The sequence below is a fragment of the Schistocerca gregaria genome, chromosome X (assembly GCF_023897955.1).
Source record: "Schistocerca gregaria isolate iqSchGreg1 chromosome X, iqSchGreg1.2, whole genome shotgun sequence".
In the NCBI taxonomy this organism is placed as follows: domain Eukaryota; kingdom Metazoa; phylum Arthropoda; class Insecta; order Orthoptera; family Acrididae; genus Schistocerca; species Schistocerca gregaria.
Window position 1 is genome coordinate 298,492,938 of NC_064931.1, and position 24,876 is coordinate 298,517,813.

Genomic DNA, 24,876 nt, shown 5'->3' on the forward strand with positions numbered 1-24,876 from the left:
GATTTCCCTAAATCGTTTTAGGAAAATGCCGGGATGGTTCCTTTGAAAGGGAACGGCAGACTTCCTTCCCCATTCTCCCCTAACCCGATGGGACCTATGACCTCCCTGTTTGGTGCCCTCCTCCAAATCAACCAATCAGTTTCATAAGAATGACGAAACTGTCGAACCTTGCTAATATTTTAATTCAGCTTTAAGTAATGAAACATTGCACTCTGCTACGTTTTATCATGCACAATACGATGCATTTGGGAATTTATTACTCTTTTCAAGTGCAGCAAATTACGCTGGTAACCGTGAGAGGCGGCGCAGTGGTTAGCACACTAGACTCGCATTCGGGTGGACGACGGCTCAAACCCTCGTCCGGACATCCGGATTTAGGTTTTCCGTGATTTCCCTAAATCGTTTTAGGAAAATGCCGGGATGGTTCCTTTGAAAGGGAACGGCAGACTTCCTTCCCCATTCTCCCCTAACCCGATGGGACCTATGACCTCCCTGTTTGGTCCCCTCCTCCAAATCAACCAATCAGTTTCATAAGAATGACGAAACTGTCGAACCTTGCTAATATTTTAATTCAGCTTTAAGTAATGAAACATTGCACTCTGCTACGTTTTATCATGCACAATACGATGCATTTGGGAATTTATTACTCTTTTCAAGTGCAGCAAATTACGCTGGTAACCGTGAGAGGCGGCGCAGTGGTTAGCACACTAGACTCGCATTCGGGTGGACGACGGCTCAAACCCTCGTCCGGACATCCGGATTTAGGTTTTCCGTGATTTCCCTAAATCGTTTTAGGAAAATTCCGGGATGGTTCCTTTGAAAGGGAACGGCAGACTTCCTTCCCCATTCTCCCCTAACCCGATGGGACCTATGACCTCCTTGTTTGGTCCCCTCCTCCAAATCAACCAATCAGTTTCATAAGAATGACGAAACTGTCGAACCTTGCTAATATTTTAATTCAGCTTTAAGTAATGAAACATTGCACTCTGCTACGTTTTATCATGCACAATACGATGCATTTGGGAATTTATTACTCTTTTCAAGTGCAGCAAATTACGCTGGTAACCGTGAGAGGCGGCGCAGTGGTTAGCACACTAGACTCGCATTCGGGTGGACGACGGCTCAAACCCTCGTCCGGACATCCGGATTTAGGTTTTCCGTGATTTCCCTAAATCGTTTTAGGAAAATGCCGGGATGGTTCCTTTGAAAGGGAACGGCAGACTTCCTTCCCCATTCTCCCCTAACCCGATGGGACCTATGACCTCCTTGTTTGGTCCCCTCCTCCAAATCAACCAATCAGTTTCATAAGAATGACGAAACTGTCGAACCTTGCTAATATTTTAATTCAGCTTTAAGTAATGAAACATTGCACTCTGCTACGTTTTATCATGCACAATACGATGCATTTGGGAATTTATTACTCTTTTCAAGTGCAGCAAATTACGCTGGTAACCGTGAGAGGCGGCGCAGTGGTTAGCACACTAGACTCGCATTCGGGTGGACGACGGCTCAAACCCTCGTCCGGACATCCGGATTTAGGTTTTCCGTGATTTCCCTAAATCGTTTTAGGAAAATGCCGGGATGGTTCCTTTGAAAGGGAACGGCAGACTTCCTTCCCCATTCTCCCCTAACCCGATGGGACCTATGACCTCCCTGTTTGGTCCCCTCCTCCAAATCAACCAATCAGTTTCATAAGAATGACGAAACTGTCGAACCTTGCTAATATTTTAATTCAGCTTTAAGTAATGAAACATTGCACTCTGCTACGTTTTATCATGCACAATACGATGCATTTGGGAATTTATTACTCTTTTCAAGTGCAGCAAATTACGCTGGTAACCGTGAGAGGCGGCGCAGTGGTTAGCACACTAGACTCGCATTCGGGTGGACGACGGCTCAAACCCTCGTCCGGACATCCGGATTTAGGTTTTCCGTGATTTCCCTAAATCGTTTTAGGAAAATGCCGGGATGGTTCCTTTGAAAGGGAACGGCAGACTTCCTTCCCCATTCTCCCCTAACCCGATGGGACCTATGACCTCCTTGTTTGGTCCCCTCCTCCAAATCAACCAATCAGTTTCATAAGAATGACGAAACTGTCGAACCTTGCTAATATTTTAATTCAGCTTTAAGTAATGAAACATTGCACTCTGCTACGTTTTATCATGCACAATACGATGCATTTGGGAATTTATTACTCTTTTCAAGTGCAGCAAATTACGCTGGTAACCGTGAGAGGCGGCGCAGTGGTTAGCACACTAGACTCGCATTCGGGTGGACGACGGCTCAAACCCTCGTCCGGACATCCGGATTTAGGTTTTCCGTGATTTCCCTAAATCGTTTTAGGAAAATGCCGGGATGGTTCCTTTGAAAGGGAACGGCAGACTTCCTTCCCCATTCTCCCCTAACCCGATGGGACCTATGACCTCCTTGTTTGGTCCCCTCCTCCAAATCAACCAATCAGTTTCATAAGAATGACGAAACTGTCGAACCTTGCTAATATTTTAATTCAGCTTTAAGTAATGAAACATTGCACTCTGCTACGTTTTATCATGCACAATACGATGCATTTGGGAATTTATTACTCTTTTCAAGTGCAGCAAATTACGCTGGTAACCGTGAGAGGCGGCGCAGTGGTTAGCACACTAGACTCGCATTCGGGTGGACGACGGCTCAAACCCTCGTCCGGACATCCGGATTTAGGTTTTCCGTGATTTCCCTAAATCGTTTTAGGAAAATGCCGGGATGGTTCCTTTGAAAGGGAACGGCAGACTTCCTTCCCCATTCTCCCCTAACCCGATGGGACCTATGACCTCCTTGTTTGGTCCCCTCCTCCAAATCAACCAATCAGTTTCATAAGAATGACGAAACTGTCGAACCTTGCTAATATTTTAATTCAGCTTTAAGTAATGAAACATTGCACTCTGCTACGTTTTATCATGCACAATACGATGCATTTGGGAATTTATTACTCTTTTCAAGTGCAGCAAATTACGCTGGTAACCGTGAGAGGCGGCGCAGTGGTTAGCACACTAGACTCGCATTCGGGTGGACGACGGCTCAAACCCTCGTCCGGACATCCGGATTTAGGTTTTCCGTGATTTCCCTAAATCGTTTTAGGAAAATGCCGGGATGGTTCCTTTGAAAGGGAACGGCAGACTTCCTTCCCCATTCTCCCCTAACCCGATGGGACCTATGACCTCCTTGTTTGGTCCCCTCCTCCAAATCAACCAATCAGTTTCATAAGAATGACGAAACTGTCGAACCTTGCTAATATTTTAATTCAGCTTTAAGTAATGAAACATTGCACTCTGCTACGTTTTATCATGCACAATACGATGCATTTGGGAATTTATTACTCTTTTCAAGTGCAGCAAATTACGCTGGTAACCGTGAGAGGCGGCGCAGTGGTTAGCACACTAGACTCGCATTCGGGTGGACGACGGCTCAAACCCTCGTCCGGACATCCGGATTTAGGTTTTCCGTGATTTCCCTAAATCGTTTTAGGAAAATGCCGGGATGGTTCCTTTGAAAGGGAACGGCAGACTTCCTTCCCCATTCTCCCCTAACCCGATGGGACCTATGACCTCCCTGTTTGGTCCCCTCCTCCAAATCAACCAATCAGTTTCATAAGAATGACGAAACTGTCGAACCTTGCTAATATTTTAATTCAGCTTTAAGTAATGAAACATTGCACTCTGCTACGTTTTATCATGCACAATACGATGCATTTGGGAATTTATTACTCTTTTCAAGTGCAGCAAATTACGCTGGTAACCGTGAGAGGCGGCGCAGTGGTTAGCACACTAGACTCGCATTCGGGTGGACGACGGCTCAAACCCTCGTCCGGACATCCGGATTTAGGTTTTCCGTGATTTCCCTAAATCGTTTTAGGAAAATGCCGGGATGGTTCCTTTGAAAGGGAACGGCAGACTTCCTTCCCCATTCTCCCCTAACCCGATGGGACCTATGACCTCCTTGTTTGGTCCCCTCCTCCAAATCAACCAATCAGTTTCATAAGAATGACGAAACTGTCGAACCTTGCTAATATTTTAATTCAGCTTTAAGTAATGAAACATTGCACTCTGCTACGTTTTATCATGCACAATACGATGCATTTGGGAATTTATTACTCTTTTCAAGTGCAGCAAATTACGCTGGTAACCGTGAGAGGCGGCGCAGTGGTTAGCACACTAGACTCGCATTCGGGTGGACGACGGCTCAAACCCTCGTCCGGACATCCGGATTTAGGTTTTCCGTGATTTCCCTAAATCGTTTTAGGAAAATGCCGGGATGGTTCCTTTGAAAGGGAACGGCAGACTTCCTTCCCCATTCTCCCCTAACCCGATGGGACCTATGACCTCCCTGTTTGGTCCCCTCCTCCAAATCAACCAATCAGTTTCATAAGAATGACGAAACTGTCGAACCTTGCTAATATTTTAATTCAGCTTTAAGTAATGAAACATTGCACTCTGCTACGTTTTATCATGCACAATACGATGCATTTGGGAATTTATTACTCTTTTCAAGTGCAGCAAATTACGCTGGTAACCGTGAGAGGCGGCGCAGTGGTTAGCACACTAGACTCGCATTCGGGTGGACGACGGCTCAAACCCTCGTCCGGACATCCGGATTTAGGTTTTCCGTGATTTCCCTAAATCGTTTTAGGAAAATGCCGGGATGGTTCCTTTGAAAGGGAACGGCAGACTTCCTTCCCCATTCTCCCCTAACCCGATGGGACCTATGACCTCCTTGTTTGGTCCCCTCCTCCAAATCAACCAATCAGTTTCATAAGAATGACGAAACTGTCGAACCTTGCTAATATTTTAATTCAGCTTTAAGTAATGAAACATTGCACTCTGCTACGTTTTATCATGCACAATACGATGCATTTGGGAATTTATTACTCTTTTCAAGTGCAGCAAATTACGCTGGTAACCGTGAGAGGCGGCGCAGTGGTTAGCACACTAGACTCGCATTCGGGTGGACGACGGCTCAAACCCTCGTCCGGACATCCGGATTTAGGTTTTCCGTGATTTCCCTAAATCGTTTTAGGAAAATGCCGGGATGGTTCCTTTGAAAGGGAACGGCAGACTTCCTTCCCCATTCTCCCCTAACCCGATGGGACCTATGACCTCCTTGTTTGGTCCCCTCCTCCAAATCAACCAATCAGTTTCATAAGAATGACGAAACTGTCGAACCTTGCTAATATTTTAATTCAGCTTTAAGTAATGAAACATTGCACTCTGCTACGTTTTATCATGCACAATACGATGCATTTGGGAATTTATTACTCTTTTCAAGTGCAGCAAATTACGCTGGTAACCGTGAGAGGCGGCGCAGTGGTTAGCACACTAGACTCGCATTCGGGTGGACGACGGCTCAAACCCTCGTCCGGACATCCGGATTTAGGTTTTCCGTGATTTCCCTAAATCGTTTTAGGAAAATGCCGGGATGGTTCCTTTGAAAGGGAACGGCAGACTTCCTTCCCCATTCTCCCCTAACCCGATGGGACCTATGACCTCCCTGTTTGGTCCCCTCCTCCAAATCAACCAATCAGTTTCATAAGAATGACGAAACTGTCGAACCTTGCTAATATTTTAATTCAGCTTTAAGTAATGAAACATTGCACTCTGCTACGTTTTATCATGCACAATACGATGCATTTGGGAATTTATTACTCTTTTCAAGTGCAGCAAATTACGCTGGTAACCGTGAGAGGCGGCGCAGTGGTTAGCACACTAGACTCGCATTCGGGTGGACGACGGCTCAAACCCTCGTCCGGACATCCGGATTTAGGTTTTCCGTGATTTCCCTAAATCGTTTTAGGAAAATGCCGGGATGGTTCCTTTGAAAGGGAACGGCAGACTTCCTTCCCCATTCTCCCCTAACCCGATGGGACCTATGACCTCCTTGTTTGGTCCCCTCCTCCAAATCAACCAATCAGTTTCATAAGAATGACGAAACTGTCGAACCTTGCTAATATTTTAATTCAGCTTTAAGTAATGAAACATTGCACTCTGCTACGTTTTATCATGCACAATACGATGCATTTGGGAATTTATTACTCTTTTCAAGTGCAGCAAATTACGCTGGTAACCGTGAGAGGCGGCGCAGTGGTTAGCACACTAGACTCGCATTCGGGTGGACGACGGCTCAAACCCTCGTCCGGACATCCGGATTTAGGTTTTCCGTGATTTCCCTAAATCGTTTTAGGAAAATGCCGGGATGGTTCCTTTGAAAGGGAACGGCAGACTTCCTTCCCCATTCTCCCCTAACCCGATGGGACCTATGACCTCCTTGTTTGGTCCCCTCCTCCAAATCAACCAATCAGTTTCATAAGAATGACGAAACTGTCGAACCTTGCTAATATTTTAATTCAGCTTTAAGTAATGAAACATTGCACTCTGCTACGTTTTATCATGCACAATACGATGCATTTGGGAATTTATTACTCTTTTCAAGTGCAGCAAATTACGCTGGTAACCGTGAGAGGCGGCGCAGTGGTTAGCACACTAGACTCGCATTCGGGTGGACGACGGCTCAAACCCTCGTCCGGACATCCGGATTTAGGTTTTCCGTGATTTCCCTAAATCGTTTTAGGAAAATGCCGGGATGGTTCCTTTGAAAGGGAACGGCAGACTTCCTTCCCCATTCTCCCCTAACCCGATGGGACCTATGACCTCCCTGTTTGGTCCCCTCCTCCAAATCAACCAATCAGTTTCATAAGAATGACGAAACTGTCGAACCTTGCTAATATTTTAATTCAGCTTTAAGTAATGAAACATTGCACTCTGCTACGTTTTATCATGCACAATACGATGCATTTGGGAATTTATTACTCTTTTCAAGTGCAGCAAATTACGCTGGTAACCGTGAGAGGCGGCGCAGTGGTTAGCACACTAGACTCGCATTCGGGTGGACGACGGCTCAAACCCTCGTCCGGACATCCGGATTTAGGTTTTCCGTGATTTCCCTAAATCGTTTTAGGAAAATGCCGGGATGGTTCCTTTGAAAGGGAACGGCAGACTTCCTTCCCCATTCTCCCCTAACCCGATGGGACCTATGACCTCCTTGTTTGGTCCCCTCCTCCAAATCAACCAATCAGTTTCATAAGAATGACGAAACTGTCGAACCTTGCTAATATTTTAATTCAGCTTTAAGTAATGAAACATTGCACTCTGCTACGTTTTATCATGCACAATACGATGCATTTGGGAATTTATTACTCTTTTCAAGTGCAGCAAATTACGCTGGTAACCGTGAGAGGCGGCGCAGTGGTTAGCACACTAGACTCGCATTCGGGTGGACGACGGCTCAAACCCTCGTCCGGACATCCGGATTTAGGTTTTCCGTGATTTCCCTAAATCGTTTTAGGAAAATGCCGGGATGGTTCCTTTGAAAGGGAACGGCAGACTTCCTTCCCCATTCTCCCCTAACCCGATGGGACCTATGACCTCCCTGTTTGGTCCCCTCCTCCAAATCAACCAATCAGTTTCATAAGAATGACGAAACTGTCGAACCTTGCTAATATTTTAATTCAGCTTTAAGTAATGAAACATTGCACTCTGCTACGTTTTATCATGCACAATACGATGCATTTGGGAATTTATTACTCTTTTCAAGTGCAGCAAATTACGCTGGTAACCGTGAGAGGCGGCGCAGTGGTTAGCACACTAGACTCGCATTCGGGTGGACGACGGCTCAAACCCTCGTCCGGACATCCGGATTTAGGTTTTCCGTGATTTCCCTAAATCGTTTTAGGAAAATGCCGGGATGGTTCCTTTGAAAGGGAACGGCAGACTTCCTTCCCCATTCTCCCCTAACCCGATGGGACCTATGACCTCCTTGTTTGGTCCCCTCCTCCAAATCAACCAATCAGTTTCATAAGAATGACGAAACTGTCGAACCTTGCTAATATTTTAATTCAGCTTTAAGTAATGAAACATTGCACTCTGCTACGTTTTATCATGCACAATACGATGCATTTGGGAATTTATTACTCTTTTCAAGTGCAGCAAATTACGCTGGTAACCGTGAGAGGCGGCGCAGTGGTTAGCACACTAGACTCGCATTCGGGTGGACGACGGCTCAAACCCTCGTCCGGACATCCGGATTTAGGTTTTCCGTGATTTCCCTAAATCGTTTTAGGAAAATGCCGGGATGGTTCCTTTGAAAGGGAACGGCAGACTTCCTTCCCCATTCTCCCCTAACCCGATGGGACCTATGACCTCCTTGTTTGGTCCCCTCCTCCAAATCAACCAATCAGTTTCATAAGAATGACGAAACTGTCGAACCTTGCTAATATTTTAATTCAGCTTTAAGTAATGAAACATTGCACTCTGCTACGTTTTATCATGCACAATACGATGCATTTGGGAATTTATTACTCTTTTCAAGTGCAGCAAATTACGCTGGTAACCGTGAGAGGCGGCGCAGTGGTTAGCACACTAGACTCGCATTCGGGTGGACGACGGCTCAAACCCTCGTCCGGACATCCGGATTTAGGTTTTCCGTGATTTCCCTAAATCGTTTTAGGAAAATGCCGGGATGGTTCCTTTGAAAGGGGACGGCAGACTTCCTTCCCCATTCTCCCCTAACCCGATGGGACCTATGACCTCCTTGTTTGGTCCCCTCCTCCAAATCAACCAATCAGTTTCATAAGAATGACGAAACTGTCGAACCTTGCTAATATTTTAATTCAGCTTTAAGTAATGAAACATTGCACTCTGCTACGTTTTATCATGCACAATACGATGCATTTGGGAATTTATTACTCTTTTCAAGTGCAGCAAATTACGCTGGTAACCGTGAGAGGCGGCGCAGTGGTTAGCACACTAGACTCGCATTCGGGTGGACGACGGCTCAAACCCTCGTCCGGACATCCGGATTTAGGTTTTCCGTGATTTCCCTAAATCGTTTTAGGAAAATGCCGGGATGGTTCCTTTGAAAGGGAACGGCAGACTTCCTTCCCCATTCTCCCCTAACCCGATGGGACCTATGACCTCCCTGTTTGGTCCCCTCCTCCAAATCAACCAATCAGTTTCATAAGAATGACGAAACTGTCGAACCTTGCTAATATTTTAATTCAGCTTTAAGTAATGAAACATTGCACTCTGCTACGTTTTATCATGCACAATACGATGCATTTGGGAATTTATTACTCTTTTCAAGTGCAGCAAATTACGCTGGTAACCGTGAGAGGCGGCGCAGTGGTTAGCACACTAGACTCGCATTCGGGTGGACGACGGCTCAAACCCTCGTCCGGACATCCGGATTTAGGTTTTCCGTGATTTCCCTAAATCGTTTTAGGAAAATGCCGGGATGGTTCCTTTGAAAGGGAACGGCAGACTTCCTTCCCCATTTTCCCCTAACCCGATGGGACCTATGACCTCCTTGTTTGGTCCCCTCCTCCAAATCAACCAATCAGTTTCATAAGAATGACGAAACTGTCGAACCTTGCTAATATTTTAATTCAGCTTTAAGTAATGAAACATTGCACTCTGCTACGTTTTATCATGCACAATACGATGCATTTGGGAATTTATTACTCTTTTCAAGTGCAGCAAATTACGCTGGTAACCGTGAGAGGCGGCGCAGTGGTTAGCACACTAGACTCGCATTCGGGTGGACGACGGCTCAAACCCTCGTCCGGACATCCGGATTTAGGTTTTCCGTGATTTCCCTAAATCGTTTTAGGAAAATGCCGGGATGGTTCCTTTGAAAGGGAACGGCAGACTTCCTTCCCCATTCTCCCCTAACCCGATGGGACCTATGACCTCCTTGTTTGGTCCCCTCCTCCAAATCAACCAATCAGTTTCATAAGAATGACGAAACTGTCGAACCTTGCTAATATTTTAATTCAGCTTTAAGTAATGAAACATTGCACTCTGCTACGTTTTATCATGCACAATACGATGCATTTGGGAATTTATTACTCTTTTCAAGTGCAGCAAATTACGCTGGTAACCGTGAGAGGCGGCGCAGTGGTTAGCACACTAGACTCGCATTCGGGTGGACGACGGCTCAAACCCTCGTCCGGACATCCGGATTTAGGTTTTCCGTGATTTCCCTAAATCGTTTTAGGAAAATGCCGGGATGGTTCCTTTGAAAGGGAACGGCAGACTTCCTTCCCCATTCTCCCCTAACCCGATGGGACCTATGACCTCCTTGTTTGGCCCCCTCCTCCAAATCAACCAATCAGTTTCATAAGAATGACGAAACTGTCGAACCTTGCTAATATTTTAATTCAGCTTTAAGTAATGAAACATTGCACTCTGCTACGTTTTATCATGCACAATACGATGCATTTGGGAATTTATTACTCTTTTCAAGTGCAGCAAATTACGCTGGTAACCGTGAGAGGCGGCGCAGTGGTTAGCAAACTAGACTCGCATTCGGGTGGACGACGGCTCAAACCCTCGTCCGGACATCCGGATTTAGGTTTTCCGTGATTTCCCTAAATCGTTTTAGGAAAATGCCGGGATGGTTCCTTTGAAAGGGAACGGCAGACTTCCTTCCCCATTCTCCCCTAACCCGATGGGACCTATGACCTCCTTGTTTGGTCCCCTCCTCCAAATCAACCAATCAGTTTCATAAGAATGACGAAACTGTCGAACCTTGCTAATATTTTAATTCAGCTTTAAGTAATGAAACATTGCACTCTGCTACGTTTTATCATGCACAATACGATGCATTTGGGAATTTATTACTCTTTTCAAGTGCAGCAAATTACGCTGGTAACCGTGAGAGGCGGCGCAGTGGTTAGCACACTAGACTCGCATTCGGGTGGACGACGGCTCAAACCCTCGTCCGGACATCCGGATTTAGGTTTTCCGTGATTTCCCTAAATCGTTTTAGGAAAATGCCGGGATGGTTCCTTTGAAAGGGAACGGCAGACTTCCTTCCCCATTCTCCCCTAACCCGATGGGACCTATGACCTCCCTGTTTGGTCCCCTCCTCCAAATCAACCAATCAGTTTCATAAGAATGACGAAACTGTCGAACCTTGCTAATATTTTAATTCAGCTTTAAGTAATGAAACATTGCACTCTGCTACGTTTTATCATGCACAATACGATGCATTTGGGAATTTATTACTCTTTTCAAGTGCAGCAAATTACGCTGGTAACCGTGAGAGGCGGCGTAGTGGTTAGCACACTAGACTCGCATTCGGGTGGACGACGGCTCAAACCCTCGTCCGGCCATCCGGATTTAGGTTTTCCGTGATTTCCCTAAATCGTTTTAGGAAAATTCCAGGATGGTTCCTTTGAGAGGGGACGGCAGACTTCCTTCCTCATTCTCCCGTAACCCGATGGGACCTATGACCTGACTCGCATTCGGGTGGACGACGGATCAAACCCTCGTCCGGACATCCGGATTTAGGTTTTCCGTGATTTCCCTAAATCGTTTTAGGAAAATGCCGGGATGGTTCCTTTGAAAGGGGACGGCAGACTTCCTTCCCCATTCTCCCCTAACCCGATGGGACCTATGACCTCCCTGTTTGGTCCCCTCCTCCAAATCAACCAACCAACCATGTTACGTTGGTATTTTATGTAATGTCTGCGTGTGTGTTTATTTCGATCTCACGTAAACAGTCAGTAAATAGTCATGTCTGCGTGTGTGTTTATTTCGATCTCACGTAAACAGTCAGTGTGAATGATTGTTCGTTACTGTCTGAATTTCTGCCGAATAAAGGTGGCACAATACTTTGGTGCAATGTTTTGTTCTTTAAGTCATTACTGACACAGTTTCGGGGTTTGTAATAGTATCGATTACGATGAATGAAGTTAATTTTAAATCAGCTTTCACGCTGACTTGTTGGTGAGTCGCTATGATTTAGTCGTTTAAACGCGCCACTATCGAGCTACTTACTTGCTTCATATGGACTTAAGCTTATGGCTGTATCTGTAAAATATATGTTGCCAGTGGCAGCCAGTTGCGAAAAGGGTAGTAACAAGGAAGTACTGCCTTTTCATTTTCGCTGGAAAAACCATACAGATTCGATCAATGTGTGCTTCCATAAGTATTTCATTCATTCAACTCAAAATTCGAGAAATGCACGGTCACGGGCCTGCAGTAGCTACTATACAACGAGTGTGCGAGATAAATCTTTACACCAAGGAGCTGTTGCTTGACAACTACACCTAATGTATTCGAATAAGTAATAAACAAAGTAACACAAAACGCATCCGATTTTTCCCGATACAGTTTTATTTATGCAGTCAGGAACATTTTTGCACATATCTCCTCCTTGACAAAAAGTTTCGCAATCCAAAATTACAGGACTACGTTCTAATTCAGTAATGAAAAGTTGCCCATTGAAAGTATTTTTTATTATAAAAATCTCTTAACGGGAGATGCACGTAAGTTAACATTTACAAACTGTATACAAACAACAAACGCATTGCAGGTTGCTGAAGCAGAATTTTCTCGAAGTTGCCAAGACATATTTTGTTTATGATGTTTTCTGGTTGTTTAGCCAGTCTGTTTCCCGTATGAACTGGGTGAAGCGTGTGGAATCCCTATAAGCACTAAACAAACAATTTAGGAAAATAATCATTTTATCCGATTTCACCGTTGTTTCGTGATAAAACACAGTAGTTATTAATAGGAAACACACTTTTTTCTTGTATTTCGTATCTTTTTAATTTCCACGGTCTACTTTTCTGATTACAAGCCCTTTTCCTTGTGTCACTGTTCCATAGAGGTCATCCATGTTTTCTGACGTACTACAAAACAAAAACAACAACCAATGGGATACTATATGATAGTTAGAAATACATTGAGATCTTACAGCATACAGCAAGGAAAACGTACTGATATGAGCCATTTATGACGTAATATCTAACTTAGATTACAGTTGAAATGCAGCCGCTTTACTCTCAAAAAAGAGACGCACCACGTAAGAGATATGCAAATTGATCATAAATCATATTCATAAAGGTATCGACGGAAAATGGAAAATTGAAAACTTTGACACGCGATGGATGAATGTGTGATGCTCAGCACTGTTTCATAGCGCAGCTGGCACGGGTAGTAAATAGGGGACATGTCGACACCAGGGAATAAAGTCTTTGCGAATTTATTCCGTGTACTCATTAAGCAGATATCAGTATTTTAGAAAGAACGTTTAGTGGGGCTCACTCGACATTTCAATTGGAGCTATGCCACTATTCGGCGATGTTGACAGGAATGGGTGAACCATGGCCTAACACAGCATCAAGAAAAGCACTCCGTCTTCAGGCCACAAGTGTCCCATCGGGACCATCCGACCGCCGCGTCATCCTCAGCTGAGGATGTGGATAGGAGGTGCGTGTGGTCAGCACACCGCTCTCCCGGTCGTTATGATGGTTTTCCTTGACCGGAGCCACTACTATTCGGTCGAGTAGCTCCTCAATTAGCATGCAACCCAAAAAACGGCAACAGCGCATGGTGTCCCGGACGGTCACCCATTCAAGTGCCGGCTACGCCCAACAGCGCTTAACTTCGGTGATCTGACGAGAACCGGTGTATCCACTGTGACAAGGCCGTTGCCTCAGCCTCAAGAAGGAGACGACAAAACAAGAGGACCGAGCAATTATCGGACAGGCGCTCAGAGCTCAGGATTCGTCAGTATCATCGATCCGAAGTGCAACTGGTGGCTCAGTGACCTTGAGGACAAGTAATAGACACAGAAGGGGGACTGTACTCGCTTCATGGCAAACCATCGTAAGCTGACAATGCACCCCCCCCCCCCCCCCCACGGCGCCAGTTTGTACTGCTTGTCTTCGTGCTAGCCAAACCCTACCTTGGCCACCAGGGTCACCGGATTTCTCCCCAATTCAGAACGTTTGGAGCATTATGGGCAAGGTTCTCAAACCAGTTCGGGATTTTGACGATCTAACGAGCCAGTTGAACAGAATTTGGCACGATAACCCTCAGGAGGTCGTCCAACAACTCCATCAATCAATGCCAATTTTTGAAGCGCTTGGATAGTCATCCAGTTTTTCTCAATATCTACTAATTTGTTTGTCTGTACATGTACATCACATCTACCGATTTCGGTCCCATCCGGATAATTCCTTCATGATGCGTCCTTCTTTTTACGTTAGACAGTGAGGTATCGTGTTGTTTCAGTAGTCTCTCAGTATTTAAGGACTAAGCACTTTATTCAAAGCACATAATTGGACAACACATAGGTGCTGATAATGGAAGAAAACAGACTCCATCTTTGCAAGGCTTTGTATAAAATACAACCACAGATATTCCACAGATGTCGATATCCTGCACTGAGAACAGAGAGAACAGATACTTTGACGGCTTTAAATGTTAGGAAGAAAAGAAAAAAAAAAACGTCGGAATTGCCACGCAGAATTCCTAAACGACCAAAGGGATTTTGCTTCCCATCCACCTGTGAATACTTCTAAAACAGCTAAATCAAAGTCCGGGGATTGTTTAGTTACAAGGGGACTTCAAAAAATAAGTTACACATGTCGTTCCATAGTAAGACCCGTGCAGAAACAACAGTAGCGCTATGTCAGAAGAGAGTACATGTTCCGCGTTTCCTGCAGACAATTCTGCTGCGGTACGGATCACATGCATCACAGTATGAGAGCGAAATGACGCGGCAACTGGAAACGTACTCAAAAGTAGAACACCGGAAACTACGATTCGTGTAGGCAAAATGTCTCAATTTTATACAGATTCGCCTTGAAGTTCTGGCTGTATAGAGACCAAATGCAATGTCGCGCCCAGCCAAAGTGAAATTGTGCCAATTAATATACGTAATACATTGCCTGTAGCAACCTATAAATTGCCTATTTATCTTACATAGGCAATTTATAGGTTGCTACAGGCAATGTATTACGTATGTTAATTGTTCACCATAAATTCACCATGAAAAGGGTCGGACCTATTCTCTTCATATATTTCTTTTTAATAATTTTATATGGGTAACTTTATTTGTCTTAATGTGTCACAATTTGTTTACATGATAGTTATCAATTTTAAAGGTCTGCTACATGTATTTTATATAATGTGTTTTTATCAGACTATGTTTGTTGCGTTAAATGATGACTTCATCTAAGCCCACAGTGGCGACATCTAGGGAGGATGTAGGCAAACAGATTTGTGGTAGCTACTAATATTTCAGTAGCCAGTTGCAATAATCATTGTGTGGACGATGTGGCCTATTCGACACCTTATTTTAGATCTATGTGATGGTGCTGTGCTGATTATATTTGTATGTTTTGACAATGCCAATATGGCCTTAGCACTTTAGGACATGGTGTAAAAAAGGTACGTTTTACCGTATTTTATCTGTACATTTCCCTGGTTGTATAATAGTATATTGTGATACGCATTTCAATTTATGTTGAAAGACACACCACTCACTAGGTGAATATATTTGTATATTGTAGATCTGAGGAAGGTCATTACGGACTGAAACCGGTCATCGTCTAAGGAATTGAGATTGTGATCAAAGACTGGAATAAAAAACATTTGATACTCCTTTCTGTTGTAGATCAAGAAGGTGTAGAAGAAAAATGTCTGGTCAATACAGTTTCAGAGCAAGAGTTATAGTTATTCTTGTCCACAAGATGGAGAGCTTCTTTTGTTGCTCGTTCTGACGAATTTAGACATATGCACGCAACGTGCTGAGCGGACTGCCCCGTGACAGGCTTAAGCGTATGCAAGATTGTGGCGATGACCTTCTGGGTAAAGCAACGGCGCGACTGCTAGCAAAGCCAGCCGCATAAACAGCGGAAACCCGTCACCTCTGCACGCAAACCACCCGGAGCCCGCAAGTCCCTACAAAATGTTTGCAAATTGTCATTTATTGACATTCCTCAGTAATTTGGAAGCTGCATGGCCTTTCAGTACGTTGTCGCTTCTTTTGACTGATAAAAAGAAACGCGATTCAGCTTACCAATAACACGAAAGTCTAATTGAAAGTGTGTTTTTCCCCTTAAAGTTATACAGCACAGGAATATGCTTGTACAAGACGTATCACCATCCTAGACTGAGCATCTATAACAACTTAATCTCATAATGAACTTATTTACCCTCATTGATCTTGCTAGTCGGTGAGCTTATTGATTTGTAGAACTGATACGTAACCATTCACGAAAAAGAAGATATAACAAATACAAATGTTTGAAATGAGATTCCGAGGGAGTGTTAAAAGTGTAAGGTGGAACAGGATTTCACCGGCAGAGAATCGAAGATATCAGACAACTTCCTATGACCATACTTAATGACGTAACAAGGAACTACGGAGAAATATTGTTGGCTCATCTGAGGCTGAAGAAAACGGCAGATTACCACTACAAATACCGACTACAGAGCTCACGTGAAACGTTAAGTGGAAAGACCGAAACGTTGTTGCATGACGGAGGTTTAAGACCTATTCTATGATTAACGGTGACGATAATGATATCTGACATGTCTTGTAACGATAAAAACAAGAAGCGCCTTGCAAAATGCATTACACACGATTACACTAAACTAACGAGTAAGCGAGGAAATGCAATGCTAGAACACGCGACTTGCACTCGGGAAGACAGCGGTTTGAATTCCCGTGTAGCCATCCTGACGCAGATTTTCCGTTACTTCTATATGCTGCTCACAAAGGCCACGAATGTCCCTCTGAAAAGGAAATGGCCAGTTGTCATAATTGTTTTTTGAATTCTTCCCTAAGCCCAAATTGTACTCCTTCTCTAATGACCTTGTCGTCGACGAACCGTTAAATCTTAATCCATCTTCTTTTCTTCGGCTGCACGATGGCAAACTTATGGGGTCGGTCACATCTTTCAGAAACGCTCACCAAGGTTCAGATCGGACGAACATGGTAGCTAGTCCATTACGTTCTCTGATAATTGCATTTCTAAACCTGTATTATTACTTGCTCTATAAATGGGTATATTATACTGCTGGTATAAGCCGCAAGTTTGAGGATGATCTTCAAGTAGGTTTCCATAGTGGGCAACGTCAACCAATCTACATAGGACCAACACTGAACTTAATATGCACCGAGAGAAAATCGCAATACATGTGCTGAATCACCAGCAGCATGTACAGTACTTTACTGGTAAACAGAGCCGCGCGGGATTAGCCGATCAGTCAGCCCTCAGCGGCGCAGCGGTTCGGACGGTGTTTACGTCCCTGCCGCACTTCTGCGCAAGAGGTCTTTACGTTAAGTGTGTAGCGGTGTGCCGCGGTATACATAGAACGAACCATGGCCTTGTCGTTCCGCAAATCGACACTGAAATTTGGTTTTGTTAACGAATATGCTCGACCGAAGGCTTATGAGAACGAACGTTGTAATGTTCTTGCTTAATTTGTTATGAAAGCCGTGCTGCTATTCAAGACCATAAAAGTGGGTTACAACCTGTGAACTATCTGAGGAAGTTAACCTTGCATTACTGCGCAACTGTTTCACCAGGTATCCAGTTAGCTTGCCAAATTCCCAACCAGACTAACATTAATTATAATGTTTTAATTATAATCTTATATATATATATATATATATATATATATATATATATATATATATATGAGAATTTTAAATAAAAAGAAATAAATCAGTTTATATTTGGAAATTTATTTTAACATTGATCATTGAAATTTCAGCATATTAAACTTGATTCATAACTGAACTGGTGCCTTGTTTAGGATTGTGAAAATGTGAGTTTGTAATGTTATGGAACACATCAAATATGGAGCCAAGATTGGGAGACTGCATACAACACTGCATTCATAAAATAACACACGAAGAACGTTGAAACATATGCAAGAGGAAATTAACCACAACCAACCTATTCAATTTTCACCCAAAGAAATTACGTTCGTACCGCAGTCCTGTCCGTCATGTAATTACCACGTACTGGTATACTAAATTCACTCTAACTCTCTGTGAAATCTTCCCGAAAAGAATAGCTGAGGGCTACTTTGATGATTACACCACATGCTTCACGTGGTCAGCTTGGTTTACACAAAGAGTGTAACTCCACAATAATTTTCATAATTAAAATAAATTAGATCGAAAAGCAATTTACAAAAGAAAAACCTCGAACTGGTTACTATCGTCTTACTATTAACCTGATGGGTCAAACAATTGTATAAGCACCTGGTACTGCTCTCACAAAATACACCCCACGTGGGTTGAACATAAAGAAAAGTTGCTATATTTAAAATATTGTTAAGACGAGGCGCTATAATCTCACGCACATTCGCATTTAAGATTGATGATCTTAGTTAGAGTTACTGATCAACACGTGGTTCCACTTTACTCACAAAGTAGTGAGAAAGCAACTACTGGAAGATATTCTGAAGCTTACACTCGAAATACACTGCGTTGCAATTTAAGATAACATCAGATATTTTAGAGCTAAACCTGAAATAAAGGTGATTATATTTTCAGTTAGGCTGAACTTAAGAAATCCATTGTCCTGCGGACTTAGCAGAAACGCGCTTAGCCGGAGATCTTACCACTTCAGACGCTCGCCGCGGACAGACTGACCTGGGTTCCTACCAAGGGGGCTTCCGTATACAAAACGGAAGTGACCAGAGAGGCAGCTTCCTATACCAACATGACAAGGGACGGACAGGACCATACTAATGATAGAAACCTCTTTGCTTTTAGAAAGCGTAGCTACCTGTTCCGACGTTGGTCCTACTATTCTCTAGCAGACAGGCTAGAAGGGAAGGGCAATGACAGTATCTTATCATATACAGTATATAAAAGAAAGCGGATGTAGGTACCGTATGAGACTGTGTGACATGAATTACATATAAACTGTGTTTTAAAGTGTAGTAGTGTGACAGGTCGTTCTTGTTTATGTGTAAAAGTAACACGTTTCACTGCTCAGTCTCCTCCCAGATAGTCAGAAACACCGCAGTAAATTTAGAAGAGGAATTTATGCCGTAAATGACAACAGATTTCAGAAATTAACATGAAAGGAATCCACCAGATACCTTTCAACGTTATTTACGGGAAAAGGTGAAAATCGAACCTGACGTTCTAGGTGGAATACCGTTATCTATAGTCAACAGCGTGGTCTATGTCAGGCTCATAAATGAAGCGGCCTGCGACGAACTACTACTTCGACACCGACAAGGAGTTCGTTTCTGTCATTCGGACGGGAATGTTGGAGCGGTAACAGTTGAACACGCCGGCGTGGGACTCCGAACGATCCGCGTCTCTGAGCTTCCATTCGAAGTGCCAGAAGAAATGGTGACAGACGTCCTGCGTCCTTACGGAACGGTCCTATCCCACGTAGCTGAAAAATGGGCGAGCTTCAAGACGTATCCTGTCCTCAATGACGTCGGACAAATACGGATCGAACTCCGAAAACACGTTCCGTCATACTTTTACATCGCTGGTTGTAGGGCGATTGTCATCTACGACGGACTACCAAGGACGTGCTCTGGGTGTGGGAAGGAGGGACACGTACGTTCCGAGTGTGCTCAACGAAGGTTATTACAGCTGCCACGAGATGATCCACCCCTCACACCGCACCCGAATGTGCTCCCCATGACTTACGTCGCCGCATTACGCGATGACGTGGGCCGCGAGACAGACGCGTACCAGAACACACAGACAGCGGCAGATCGTGGCGAGCCACGGAAGGCCGACGTTGCGCTGGACCGCCTGCCGCAGTCACAGGACGCCCTCTCTTCGGTGCCGCTTGCAGCCCATTCAGATAAGGCACTTAGACGTCGATAATACGACGGCGCACGATTCCGACGTCCCCCACGAACAACTGGAGATCATGTTGACTTCTGATTCCGAGGCCCGGCAACGTAAACAGCGATCACCAAAACGCCGGAAGAAGAGCCGCCTCACGGTGGAGAACGACCACTCTGATCTAGCAGTCAATTCTGAGACGTTTCCGGGTCCAGAGCAGACGACCATGGATACAGAATAACTGCCTAGCGTGGATGCAAGGGTGGCCAGCGGGACGGCGACTCAACCTACCGCTGACGATCCTCCAAACACAGCGACGGAGTTCGATCGACGGCAACAGGCTACTAAGGAGGCTACGGCGCCTGTACCGCACGACAACGATGGGACACTAGGAGACTGGTCAGAAAACCCATCCCCGTGGGGAACAGATGATGCCGAAGGAACTGCTCCCACGCACTTTCCCTGTGTAAGACTGGAAGGGTGCACGGAATAACGGCAGACCATATAAGGGGACGGCGGGGGACTTTTAGAACGACAGCAGCCTATGTACGGAAGAATTAGCGACCGTACGGTACCCTATCTAGGTTGACAGCCATGCAACAAGCTTATCGGATAGGGTCTGCTAACATAGCATTGGGACGCCGGTAAAAACCAAGATGCTCAGTGACATGATAAAGGCTGCGGATTTAGACATAGCACTATTACAGGAAGTTCGGGTACTTCCCCCCTCGAACTTTTACGGTTACGACATTTACTGTTCCCCGTGTGACGAGAGAGGCGTTGACACAGCTATACTATTACAGGAAGGGATACTTGCAGACGAAGTGGAGTTTTTGACTTCTGCCCGTGGTACGGCCGTGACCATAGGTGGAATACGTTTGATCAACATATACGCACCGTCAGGCTTGGATAAGAGAAGGGACAGAGCAGATTTTTACGCCCATGAGGTTACACCGTAGTTCCAGGGACGATACGATGGTTGGATACTCGGGGGAGATTTTAATTGTGTGCTCGACAGAAACGACCAACAACCTAACTATACTACTAGCCAAGAACTTATGGATCTGGTCAACGGGATGGAATTAGTCGATACATGGGACATGAAGTATGGCAACCAACCAGGATATACATTTTTTACTAGCCACTCCGCGAGCCGTTTGGATTGGATCTACGTTTCAAGGGCGTTAGCAATGTCGACGGTGGACGCGGAAATATGGCCGACAGCGTTTACAGACCACGAGGCATATATTTGTACGGTTAACCTTGATAGACAGCTGGTATGGAGACGGAGGAGTAATTGGAAGATGAACGTCTCCCACCTGCGAGATATAGAATGCCGACGCATGGTAGAGGACGCGTGGCATGGCTGCCTCCGTCGACGAAATTCTTTCGGTTCTGTCCTGCAGTGGTGGATCGAGTGCGCGAACCCAGCTTTACGGAGGACCTTAATAGGTTACGGGAAGGAGGTTTCTCAATGCAGCGCACGACTACTGAGTTTTACTTTACGACTCAACCACCTACACCAGAACGCCAGGCAGCCGTCCACCGAGTTAAGGAGAAGCTGGTACAACTTGCGACGCTGAGGATGGCAGGTACGCTGATACGCGCGAGGTCGCAGGATTTCCTGCCCAAAGAGGTTCCCTCGATGCATTATGTGATACAGGAATGACGAAGGAATTTAATACATGAGATGGATCTCGGCGATGGCCGTCGTTTTACAACACAAAGGTGCATAGCACAGGCGTTCACGTTTCATTTTAGCAGATTCTATGCGAGCAACTGGGAGGGTCAGAGGGAGCTGGGGAACGTCCTGGAAGAGAACCCAGACGCGACGTGTGTGAACGGGGAAGCGGACAGGTTATCTGAAATTACGTGTGAAGAGCTGGAGGAAGCGATTGCACGAAGTGCCTGGAACAAGTCCGCAGGTCCAGACGGATTCCCGTTGGAATTTTACCGTGCCTTTGTGACCATTATGACACCGATGTGGCTATGCATGTTTAATGAGCTTCTGCGGCAAGAAGTACCGGTTCACATTCAATTCACGAAAGGGCTCACGATACCGATACCAAAGCCCCGTGGTGGCAAACGGACTTGTGATTTTCGCTCTTTGACCCTCCTTAATAGTGACTACAAGATCTTCATGCGAACCCTGGCAGTCGTATCAAAAAGTCGCTGGTGAATCGAATACATGCCGATCAGACTTGTCTTGGCGGCATCAGTAATATCCACACAGCCTTGGGAGACTAACGTGGCGTCGTCCCCCTCGCGGCTCTGCATGCCGCCTCCGCGGGGGCAATGGTTGCAGTAGATTTCTATCATGCTTTTGATCGCGTGGATCATGCATACCTCGTGGCGGTGATGAACAGGATGGGTGTCTTGCCATTATTGACCACTGCTGTGATGCGGCTGTTGCATGGCGCCAGATCAGCGATGGTGGTCAACTGAGGGAGAACTTAGTATTTTAAAATCTTAAGATCAGTGAGACAGGGTTGCCCCTTGTCGATCCTCCTTTATGCGATCGCCTTAGAACCATTCCTCGCAGGCCTTCGACGCCGTCTTACCGGGATCTCCCTACGGCATTTATCATTCAAATGCAGAGCATACGCGGATGACATTGTGTTCCTCGTACGGAATGAGGGGGAGACTCAAACAGCACTGGATTGTCTAAAGACGTATGGGATGGCAGCTGGAAGTGTGGTCAACTACCGAAAATCACAATTCATGCATGTGGGGCGTGGACTAGAACCAGGAACGGAAGGACCTTTACTTGCGGTGTAAACCCTCCGCTGTTTGGGTATCACCTTTCATAAGGAGACAGCGGGAACGGCTGCGGACAACTACCGAAGACTGTTACTCAGAGTCCGCACGGCAGTACGACTAAAAGTCCTACGGTCGATGGATATGCTGCAGCGAGTGTTACTCGTCAACCTTTATCTCGCGCCCATGATGTGCCACCTGACACACCTTCTCCCCTTGACGCGCACGATGGCTATGAGGTTTCAGGCGGCTTTTGGGTACTGTGTATGCGTGGGACAACTCTTTAAGACACAGTACAACACGCTTACCCTCCCAGCGCGAGAGGGAGGCGTTGGTTTAGTGAACGTGCACGAGAAGGCACGTGCCGTGTATATTAATACTATGTTCAAACGGTGGCGCAACAGGAATCACTCGCTTACGGGGACGATCATCGAAGAACTAGTACCAATATCGCATCTTCCCCCCAGTCAGTGTCGGCCATATATCGCCCCGCTTAACGTATGTGCACACGTTCATCGTGGAACACAGTTACGTTCGAGAGCGTTTACCGACGACCCGACAGTCGACATCGAAGGACGTGTACCATCTGCTTCTTCGACAGATCGCCCGGAATAGGGTGGAAGGGGAACATCCAGCTGCTAATTGGCACGTGGTGTGGCGCACGGTCCACCAGCCCCACCTACCTACAACAGTCAGATCAACATGGTACATTGTCGTGAACCAAAAATACCCTACGAATGATAAAAAGTACGCAATACATTTGGCGGATTCGCCCTTGTGTCAGCAATGCGGTGTGCTGGATACAGAAGACCATCGGCTGGTCTGCGGCGAGGCATTCGCTGTCTGGACTCTCGCAAGAAAGATAATAGCGTTCATGCGGCGCACTATCTATACAGCAGTCTGTTCTAACATAGTATTTTTTCCAGAGGAAACGTACTTTCCGCGTCATACGACGAACGCAGTGGCGTGGATCACAGATATGACGGTCCATTACATCTATAGAGACACACGTACGAACGTACTGAACGTCCTGGATTACTGGCAATACTTGCAGGATGGACACACAAAACTATTACGGCTACAAAAGTACAAGGATTGGTATGGCAATTTCCTAGTAACGGTTTTTGCGGACCCGCCATATACTTGGGGTGTGCCGGGTGCGCAAAGATCAGCGGCGGTGCTGTCGTTGTGAAACCGACTAAGTAAAATGATCGGCTAAGAACATTATGCGAATATGAGACCTAGGAAAAACTAACGCTTGCATAGTTAGCAAATGGATGTACTTCAAATTTTGTTTTCGTATCTAACAATACTTTTCTTTAGGGTGCCGGAGGTAGCCCCACTTTGATTTTGTTGTTATTTCATGCTGCATGGTAGGACGGCAGCGAGGTTCCCTCAAAAAAAAAAAAAAAAAAAAAAAAAAAAAAAAAAAAAAAAAAAGAAAGCGGTCGAGGCGCTGCAGTCATGGACTGTGCGGTTGATCCCGGCGGAGGTTCGAGTCCTCCCTCGGGCATGGGTGTGTGTGTTGTTTGTCCTTAGGATAATTTAGGTTAAGTAGTGTGTAAGCTTAGGGACTGATGACCTTAGCAGCTAAGTCCTATAAGATTTCACACACATTTGAACATTTTTGAACTGGTAAACAGAATCCACGAATAACAACTGTAACTTGTTAAAATTGTATGTGTGGCCAAAACTGGCTTTCATATCAATGCTTTGTATGCGCATCTGAGATATGGTGCTCGCTTCCTAAGCCGACTTACAGATTCAACCCTCAACTATCTCCAACTGATTTCACTTTAAAAATTCAAATTTTAAAGCTTTTGCTGTATTTGTGGCTCATGAACTAGAGATAAAATAAAGACCATGTCCGCTTTCTGCTGGAAGGCCCACAGACTTACTAGAATATACCCACTCTCTCGAATCTGCTCAGAGCTATTCAAAATTAAAAGAGATGTTACAGTTGAAGCTGGGATGATACTGTGATCTACTATTTTTAATAGTTAATGTGTGTTCTACAGAAACAGACATCCTTTGGAAATTAATTTAGGCACCTGGACGTAGCAGAAAGGCTTCACAGTTCATGTACTCACTTATGGAGTTTATCACTAACAGCTGCCTACAGTTAAAAGACTGCATAGGCCCTATTAATCTTTATTTACACAAAAGACGAGGAATTAAATTAATCTTCACTTTTCATGAGTTACCCTACCTCTCGTACAGGTAAGTAGCAAAAGATGCAAAATAAAGAAATGTAAATGATTTGTTAATTCTAATTTCTATTCATTAGAGGATTTGTGAGTAGCTTTTACGTACAATGAAAGGTAATGATAATATGGATATACGGCAGTCATTTACACAAACATTTGCGAAAATTATAGCACTAAATGAACTTTATACTACAGCTAAATCTACGTACATGGGATGTCACAGGAAGAGTGGTGAATATCTAGGGAT

General features: G+C 45.0%; 1 protein-coding gene and 1 pseudogene across 2 annotated transcripts in view; one reads left to right on the top strand and one right to left on the bottom strand.

The window, feature by feature from the left end:
- Window positions 1–24,876, top strand: part of LOC126299018 (uncharacterized) — a 632,090-nt gene that overhangs the window by 346,755 nt on the left and 260,459 nt on the right. The gene's annotated exons all lie outside the window — the stretch shown is intronic.
- LOC126299638 (5S ribosomal RNA) lies at window positions 13,416–13,533 on the bottom strand (annotated as a pseudogene).